The following is a 10000-nucleotide window of genomic DNA, read 5'->3' as shown; positions in this document are numbered from 1 at the left end:
AGAGGACAAGAGAGAAAGAAAGATAAATGCCCGGGTACGTATTTAAAGAACATTGCTTCCTAAGTCTCAACTGTCGCAAACTGTTTTTAATTTAATTCTGGTTTTCCTGAGACTAACTAGGACAACTAGCATATCTGATTTCATTTATAAGGCCAGAATTCTTTACAGCTATACTTGTTCCCAAATTTCTTCTTTCTTTAAAGCTTTAGAAGAAGTCTATTTTTCCTGCAACTTAAGGCATCAAAAGCTGTTTTGCAATATTGTAGCTTTTCATGGAGAAATATTATTAATAATAATAATGTATGCAGTTTCTTCTACCTATTTCCTGTTCTAATTGCCTTTTCCCCTGCTCTCTTTTTTTTTTTTAATTTTTTTTTCAACATTTATTTATTTTTGGGGCAGAGAGAGACAGAGCATGAACGGGGGAGGGGCAGAGAGAGAGGGAGACACAGAATCGGAAACAGGCTCCAGGCTCTGAGCCATCAGCCCAGAGCCCGACGCGGGGCTCGAACTCACGGACCGCGAGATCGTGACCTGAGCGGAAGTTGGACGCTTAACCGACTGCGCCACCCAGGCGCCCCTCCCCTGCTCTCTTTTTAATAGAAAATCTATTTCTTCACCGAATTTTCTTAGTGTCTTCTAGTTTTCTTTTTTCCTGCTAAAAGAAGCTTCTTGCCTAAGTTGACCTTCGTTTCTAAACTTTATTATCACTAATGATGATGATAAATAATAAATACCTTAATATATTCTTCAACTATTTTTTAAATTTCATTTTTCAAACCAGGAAGGGCTCCCTTGCCAACCAAGCTGTGTCCTCCTTGGATGGCATAATTCTGGTGTAAAAGTTATATGACACAAACTAGCCACAGGTTTTTTATTTTTATTTTTATTTAAGAAAAAATTTTTGGGGTGCCTGGGTGGCGCAGTCGGTTAAGCGTCCGACCTCAGCCAGGTCACGATCTCGCGGTCCGGGAGTTCGAGCCCCGCGTCGGGCTCTGGGCTGATGGCTCAGAGCCTGGAGCCTGTTTCCGATTCTTTGTCTCCCTCTCTCTCTGCCCCTCCCCCGTTCATGCTCTGTCTCTCTCTGTCCCAAAAGTAAATAAACGTTGAAAAAAAAAATTAATAAAAAAAAAAAGAAAAAATGTTTAATGTTTATTTTTGAGAGAGACAGAGTGCAAGCGGGGGAGGGCAGAGAGAGGGAGACGCAGAATCTGAAGCAGACCCCAGGCTCTGAGCTGTCAGCACAGAGCCTGATGTGGGCCTTGAACTCACAAACTGGGAGATCATGACCTGAGCCCAAGTCGGACGCTTAACTGACTGCGCCACACAGGCACCCCCGGATTATTTATTGTTTAAAATGTTTTTTTTTTTTAATTTAGTTTTGAGAGAGAGAGAGCCCACGCGCGCACACACACAAGAGGCGGAGGGGCAGAGAGAGAGAGGGACAGAGGATCCAAAGTGAGCTCAGCACTTAGAGCAGCAAGGCTGATGTGGGGCTCGAACTCACAAACTGTGAGATCATGACCTGAGTCAAAGTCTGATGTGCCACCAACTGAGCCACCCAGGCTCCCCTAGCCACAGATTTTTTTTAAATTAAACCATCATTTCCAAATAATTTCCAACCTACTCCAGACCTATATACATCTGTAAGGAAGAAACCAAGAATTTTTGCTATTGAAGCATTTACAAACAAAAATGAAAAAAAAATTAACAGTTATGGTTGTAATGGGAAGAAAGAAATTGTGAATACAGGGTCCTCACGTTGGATGGGGGATGAGGAACTGCACATTTATCTGACTACAATTTTGTTATTGCTTCTCTAAGAGTCTACTTTCTCATTTCAGAGGAGGTGGAGTCAAATAGACTTGAGTGTTAAATGAGGCTGTGTGTGGGTACCCAGGTGTCTCTTGGAGAAAGAGAGCTTTGTTTTTTGGTGGCTGTTATGGATGGAATATTCGTGTCCCCCATCAATTTCCTATGTTGAGACCCCATCTCCCAATGTGATGCTATTAGGAGGCGTGGATTCTGGGAGGTCATTAAGATTAGGTAAGGTCTGGGGCGCCTGGGTGGCGCAGTCGGTTAAGCATCCGACTTCAATCAGGTCACGATCTCGCGGTCCGTGAGTTCGAGCCCCGCGTCAGGCTCTGGGCTGATGGCTCGGAGCCTGGAGCCTGTTTCCGATTCTGTGTCTCCCTCTCTCTCTGCCCCTCCCCCGTTCATGCTCTGTCTCTCTCTGTCCCAAAAGTAAAAAAAAAAACATTGAAAAAAAAAAAGATTAGGTAAGGTCATGAGAGTGGAGCCCTTATGAAAGGGATTCGTGTCCTTATAAATGTCACAAGAGAGCTGCTAGCCTCTTCTCTCTGCTCCCCGCCATGTGACAACGTGGTGAGAAGTCAGCCATCCACAACCTGGGAGAGGCTCTCACCAGAACCTGACCATATTGGCTCCCTGACCTGGGACTTCCAGTTTCCAGAACTGTCAAAAATACATTCCTGTTTAAAAAAAAAAAAAAAAAAAGGAAAAAGAAAAAAGGAAAAAGAAAGACATGTCTGTTGTTTAGAAGCCTCCCAGGTTATGTATGGTATTCTGTTATAGCAGCCTGAATTGACTAAGATACTAGCTTTGAATTCACTCTGGTACTAAAGAAATGATTCCATATTTTTATAAATAGCTTCAATTTCCCTTGCTTAAATCCAATTACACTACTCACAAAGAATTTTCTGGAAAAGAAATGAAAGTCTAGAATTCAACCTTCTTTCTCCACTGCAGGCTTGAATAAAGCTTGGGGATGCATAAAAAATGCTCATAATCTATGGTGGCTTGTTCTAGAAATGTAAAAGAGAAGAGCAGACATTCTTTAAAAGAAACTTTCATATTGTTTTATGAAACCCTGTAAAAGTGGTATCACACATATTAAAGAAAATTTGACAAATTGCAGTAAAATGAAAAGTAGGAAAAAAAATCCAAGTCCCATCTCCTAAAGAAAGCACAGTTAACGTTTTGAAATATTTTCCTTTTTCTAAGAACAGGATTCTTTTAAAAAAATCAATTTTATAACCCAAAAAGGCCTTATAAGAGTTAAAAGTAAAAAAAAGTCACTTCCTTGCTAATATATTAATATTTAGTGATATATATTTAAAGGTAAAACATAACAGAAGATTGCTGTTTTGTTGTCCTTTAATTGACTGGACACAGAATTTACCCCTCACTGAGGATGATCAGTGCTAAAGAGCTGTCTTCAGGGGGTTATCTGAAATGCAGAAACAGACTCACAGATGTTTATCACAGAACTACTTATCAAGGAATTGTTACCTAATGATGTCACATCCATACGACCGAATGCTATACAGATAGCAAAATTATATTTATAAGGACTTTTTAAGGCAATGTTTACGAACGGAAGTTAAGCGAGGAAAAAGTGATTTTCAAAGTTGTACGTAAAATATGATCTCAGTTATGTTTTTACAAAGTATAAGAAATACGGTACCAAAATACATCATAAAACACCAAAAGAGTTGTTGTATCTGAATGCTGGGATTATGAGTGGATTTGATTTTTTTTTCTCCATAATTTCCTGCATATTCAAACATTTTCTGCAATGACTATGGGTTTCTTTTCTAATCGTGTCATGGTGAAAATAAAACCAAGAACACAAACTATTACCTTGCCCCATTTTCTGGGAACCATGCTGGAAACACAAAGGAAAAAAATTAATAGCACCAAGCATCCCTTCCTCAAAACATTTCCTGTGTTTCTAATCACATGGCAGCTGTTTGCTCTATAATAGTCTGCTCTGAGTTTTATAGAAGCCACATTTTTTAATTGAGTGCTTTGAAGAGACCTAAGAACGATGTAGAAAGCAAAGTAGGGGCCCTCTCTCCGGCGGGGCTAGCTTGTAACACAGTTTGAAATGTTTTTCAGGGATGGTTATAGCCCTCCCTGTTAGTACCCACCTTCCTCAGGACCCAGTGGCCCAGACACAGGGCTCCTGCCAAGCCAGGAATAAAATCTCACTTATGGTGCAGGCCTCACGGGACCAGCGCAAGGTTCTTCATCAGAGCTGGGGCTCTTCCCAAGCTTGCTGCAGCGGACGGACTCCAGAAGGTGGCTTAGGGTTTTCTCTGCTTTCCTCCAGGGGAGGTGAAGCCCGGACGCCGAATCTATTTTCGATTGTGCAAAAGGTGTGATCTGGTGAGGCCTCATCTCTGGGCTAGGCCTGCCTACTCTTTGACCGCTCACGTTAACGGCTCCAAAGGGCCTTTCCTTCAATTACCAAACCCCAAAGGAGGAACCCCCGACTTTGGTGGGGACAGGTGGTCAAACAGAAAGAGGGACTTCAACACAAAGCATTAGTGGGATTGGTGTAGTAACAAAGAAAATGCTCACGCTCTCCCACTGGGCTGGCAGGGAAGGAGGAGATGAGTGGAATTATGGAAGAAAGGAGCATGGGGCTTTTCCAGACGTCATCCCAAGGACATGTAGGTTTTGTGACATCTTTGATCAGGCAAAAGTCACGTGATCAATTTGGCAAAGTTTCTCCCGAGTGGGGAAAATCCTAAAGTCCCTGACTCGAAGAGACGCCGTGAGCTCTCCAAGTTGACCGCGGATGGAGATTCATTCCGGGGCTGGTTGTCATTGATGAACCCTTCCCCGTTACAACAGGAAACAAAACAGAAACCGACCCATCGATGAAAAGGGGGCCTCTGTGTGTTTATGAGGGAGCTTCTATGCGTATATGTGGTCGAGCCTTGGGGCCGATGCGTTGCTCTGGCCGAGGAGTCAAGGATTCTGAAAGGACTTGGGGGGGGGGGGTCCTGCTGTGAGTGGAGCAGGAGGCTGCGTGCCTGCCCTCTCCACCTCCCTCACCCGCTTGCCCAGCCCTGCAGCCGTGGAATCTATTTTTCTTCTCCCCTCCCCATCATGCCTTCCATTCCCTGCGAGTGTCCCAGCCCCAGGAACTTAACTTTTCTGTCTTCCCGGGACAGACAGACCTGCGTGATCTCCGGCTTCACCCTGTACCTGCCTCTTTGCGCTTCCTGTCTGAACTCAAAATCCGCGCCAGCTCAGGCCCCACTCCGGTGCCAGAAAGGACTTTCTGGATGAATCAGCACCCTGCTTGCACTTCCTTTCTCCTCATTAAAGCACAGATGTTCTTTAATGTCTGTTTTCTTTTCAACAATGTGTCTTCGATTTCTTTTTGCTTTGGCAAATACAGAACCACATCATTATTTTTGTGTATAGTATTTACATTGTATGTCACGCTGTAACTTATTCAAAAACACTCTTGACAGATATTTCATTTGCTTTCAATTTATTTTATTGGTAATATTCTATTATTATTATTATTTTTTTTACTAGTGGTAGCAATAGAATGAAATATGAGGAAGGATACTTGTAGACTTTTTCAAATATCTCTTCTATATAAATTTCTAGGAATAGAATCACTGGGTCCAAAATCGGCACATTTAATATTTTGAATATATAGTTAAACTGATTTCCATTGAATTAGTTTATTTTTTGATAAACTCCAATAATGAGAAAGGTTTTTGGTGCCGTAACAGCTCTCCTCTTGTGATATGTCTCAGAGTGTGCGAGGTTCCTTTGTTATTTTCCTCTGAAAGGCAAAAGTATACAGCTACTTTACACACAACATTTGTAAAGAAATTTGGCACAAGTTCATGGATATGTTGATTCACCCTTTTGGGGGTTCTGTTTCTCATCTGTGTAACTCAGTCTTGAGTTCTCTTATATATAAAGATCCCTTTATGTGTATACATATATATATACACACACACACACACATATATACACATATATATGAATATATGTATATATATATTTATTTTTGATATATGTTCTCTTATATATTAAGATCCTTTACATATCTAACATTCCGTGATTTATGATCCCAGGGAGAAAAAAGCAGCAGCCAAATACCTTACTGTAGCCTGCCTTACTTATAAAAAATTTCCTATGTATTTTCTGAGTTTGCAAATTTCTTTGTTACAGAGATATGATTGACATATAACATTATACTAGCCTCAATGCTTTACTTTTTATATTTTATTTGTGTTCTACTTTTTTCAGGGTTGTGATTGGAGTTTTTTTTTTTTTTTTTAAGAGAGCAAGAGCATGTGTGAGTGGGAGAGAGAGGCAGAGGGAGGGAGAGAGAGAGAGAGAGAGAGAGAGAGAGAGAGAGAGAGAGATTGAGAGGAGAGAGAATCCCAAGCAGGCTCCACCCTCAGCAAGAAGTCTGACCCAGGGCTAGATCCTACGACCTTGGGATATGGTCTGAGCTGAAATCAAGAGTCAGAAGATCAACCATCTGAGCCACCCAGGTGCCCCGCAATTGGAGTTTTTAAGTTACACATAAGTTTGTGAATGATTAACAACTAAACAATGTTAAGCTTCCTCATCCTATTATGACATTGTTATTGGATGTTATTTCTTCCTGAAAAAAGTGAATATGAAATGGGTTGTAGCCTTTCCTTTTCCTTACTATTTACACTACTTCCTCAGCCCCTAATGCAGGGCTCTTTGCCCCTAAAAAGTACCTGCTAACTTCTTATGGTATACATGTACTTTATATATGTGAATATAAGCAAAAAATAAATATGTGTATATATAATATAGACATACATATGTCTATGTATGCACGTGTGTGTGTGTGTGTGTGTATGTGTGTGCGTTTTGCCCACTGCACCTTACCAGCAGCCTGCATAATGAGAATGCTGAGACATTTTGCTGGACTTTGGTTCAATGGCTTGATTCAAAGGAATTCTGCTGCTTATTCCAATTTCACTCAAGCAGCCTCTCCCCTGAACTTCTATTCCATCCTACTCAATTTCTCAGTTTCCAGATCTCGAGGCCATCTCCAATTGGGCATGTCTAAAACAGAGCTACTCATGTCTCCCACGTCCTGCCCTTCCCACAGTCTTCTCAACTTTTGTAAATGGCAGCTCCATTCTCCCAGCAAAGACCTTCTGTCTGTTCTGCCCACAGACGTGTCCAAGGTCTGACCGTGTCCTACCACCTCCACTGCTACAGTCATGGCCGACGTTCCTATTGACCTTCGCCTGCACAATTACGTGGGCCTTTGAAGTGGGTGCCCTCATTTCACCCCACCCCTCTCTAACTTATTCTCCACAAAACAGCCGGAATAATTCTTTTAAAAAATAGCTTTATTGCGGTATAATTTACATACCCATAAATTTTTACCTGTTTTAAGTATACAATGTGATGATTTCAGTGCATTTACTGTTATGCACGAAACCATCACCAATATCTAGTTTTAGAACATTTCCATTGCCCCCCCAAAGATCCCCTAAGTTCACTTTAAGTCGATCCCCCCCTTTTTTAAATGTTTATTTATTTTTGAGAGAGAAAGAGTGAGCAGGGGAGGGGCAGAGAGAGAGGGAGAAAAAGGATGGGAAGTGGGCTCTGCGCTGACAGCCGCACAAACGGTGAGATCGTGACCTGAGCCAAAGTTGGACGCTTAAGCGACTGAGCCACCCAGGTGCCCCTGCAGTCAATTCCTACTCTTAACTCCAGCCCCAGGCAACCACTAGCCTGCTTTCTGTCTCTGTATATTTGCATATGGAACTCAGAAGAAAGGGCCCCATGTAGATAACCAGCAATCTATCATTTGAGAGCGGGACACTAAGCTCAGACCTTGGAGAGCCTTCTTCTACTCGGGCTAGTGTGGCAATGCTGAGTGGAGACTTAGCCATAGGGAGACACGAGAGACCAGGTCAGGGTTGTAAAAAGAGACGTGGCACATGTACATCCACACGCAACCTGTTCATCATCTCCTTTGTTCCCTAGTCAGTGAGCATGAGGATTCAACAGGTTGACTCAAGGGCTTGCAGGATCCAGGGAGGTAGGTAGGTTAGCTAAGCGGGTCAGTGGGTGAGACATCAGGGAGGGAATCAGAGGGCCTTATGCCCCCATCCACTGTCGCTCTGGGTGGATGCGGGCTGAGGGTTTTGCCAGATCTTCTAACTTGGAGACAAGTCTGAAATCTGGATATTATGCGAAATCTTGTTTAAAAAATATTGACGGCATATTTACACATTTTTAAACATTTTTTTAAACATTTATTTATTTTTGAGAGACAGAGAGCACGAGCGGGGGAGGGACAGGGAGAGAGGGAGCCACAGAATCCAAAGCAGGCTCCAGGCTCTGAGCCATCAGCCCAGAGCCCGACGCGGGGCTCGAACTCACGCACCACGAGATCGTGACCTGGCTGAAGTCGGACGCTTAACCGACTGAGTCACCCAGGCGCCCCTATTTACACATCTTTTTAAAGACATTGAGCCAAACACACTTTGCAGATGAACAGGATGGGCCTGGGGCTGTATGGCACCCTCTGGCAGAGTGGGAACTCTCAGGATAAAGTTGCTCAACTGTGCTGTGTTATAATGCAGCCCATATGCCAGGCTGTATGTTTTACAGTGTCTTTTCCCTCTACGACTTTCCTCTGCACACAGTTTTCTTTGTTGTTAGGTTCCTAGGCAAGGTAGTTTGAGCTGGCAGTCGGTAACTTAGAATTTCTACACAATTGCTCCTTTGAAACAACTTTTTAATTAAAAAGTTAGATCCCCAAGATGCACCGAGTACCTAGTTAGCCTGTGGTTCCATTATGAGCCTAGAGAAAGATGTCCTGCTTGTTGGTTTGCTTTCTTATGCAGTTCGAAGGCCAGACAGGGACACCAGTAAGCGACGGTGGCTGAAATGAAGAGTGATGGGTGGGTGGAGGTGTTTCCGGTGAGATGTGTTTGACCCCGAAGACCACAGGGTTTGCAGGCTGCAGATGGGCACGCAGTGGGGACGGCTAGTAACCTAGCTGTTCAGGTGTGGACAAAGGAGGGGCAGGTTATCCCAACCATCTATGGGGTGATGTCTGAAGGCAAGACTCACCTTGTCCTTGCTGTGGACTTAATGAGGCAACTGGATGGTCCCACGGCCAGAACAAAAGTCCTTCATTTCCCAGAAGAGATGGAAAATAATGATTCAACTTTGTTTCTAGTAGGCATATCCCGTTTAGGACTATTTTCTGGGGGAGGGGCAGGTGGGTTATTAGCATTATTGCAGAGAATGTTAAAGAACGTTTCTGCTTTGTCTCCATGTTTAATTTCCTTTAACCAGCAAAATAGATACATTTCATGGTGACAGTTACTGGCAGAATGGTTGAGTGTGGGCTCAGAACTTGGTCCAACTTTCCTCCAGATCACAGCCTACTTCCACCACTTATTAGCTCTGTGGTCTCGGGCACGTTTCTTCACCTCCTTGAGCCTCAGTTTATGCATCTGCAAAACGGGTGTGATAACGCCTTCCTTATAGGGTTGATGTGAACCATTAAGTGCAATAATCTAAGCTCTGTGCCTGGCATGTAGTAAGGGTCCATGAAATGTTAGCTGCTATTATTGACGTTCTGATTATTACCACTATTATTAGAGTTGAAAGTGGCATAGAGATAGAGGTCATTAGGTCTAACTTGATTATGTCAGAGATGAAGAAACTGATTCCCGGAGCCCTTACATTCCTCGCCACGGTCCCCTAGCTGGTTCCCGGTAGAACCAGCCAGTGCAGCTTCTGGAGCTCTTTCTTCAAACTCATCACTGGCTGGTACCTTCAAGGTTACAATCATTCTTGTCTCCCTGCCGGGCGGAACGTTGGTGTGGCGTTCCCTGCAGAGTTTAAAAGGAAGGGAAGAAGAGTTTACAAGCCCCGTGGGGCCAGGGACCATGTCTATCTTGGTCTCCTCCTTAGCCATAGTTCTCACTACAATGTCCAGCATTTAGTGATGTAATATTTATTAAACATAGGTGCCTTACCCAGCAAGGAGAGGACTACAAGCATGTCACCGAGGTAAACTTGGCACCCGTGAGCCCTAACTTCTCCCTTGGGAGTTGTTTCTGGGCGCATTTTCTCATGTCTGTCCTGTGTTCCTGGAGCTAACTGAACAAGTATTAAGGCAATCTATATGAGGGGCCCTTGC

The sequence above is a fragment of the Herpailurus yagouaroundi genome, unplaced genomic scaffold (assembly GCF_014898765.1).
Source record: "Herpailurus yagouaroundi ecotype Mexico unplaced genomic scaffold, PumYag 140, whole genome shotgun sequence".
Classification (NCBI taxonomy): Eukaryota; Metazoa; Chordata; class Mammalia; order Carnivora; family Felidae; genus Herpailurus; species Herpailurus yagouaroundi.
Note: the sequence above shows the minus strand (reverse complement) of the source record.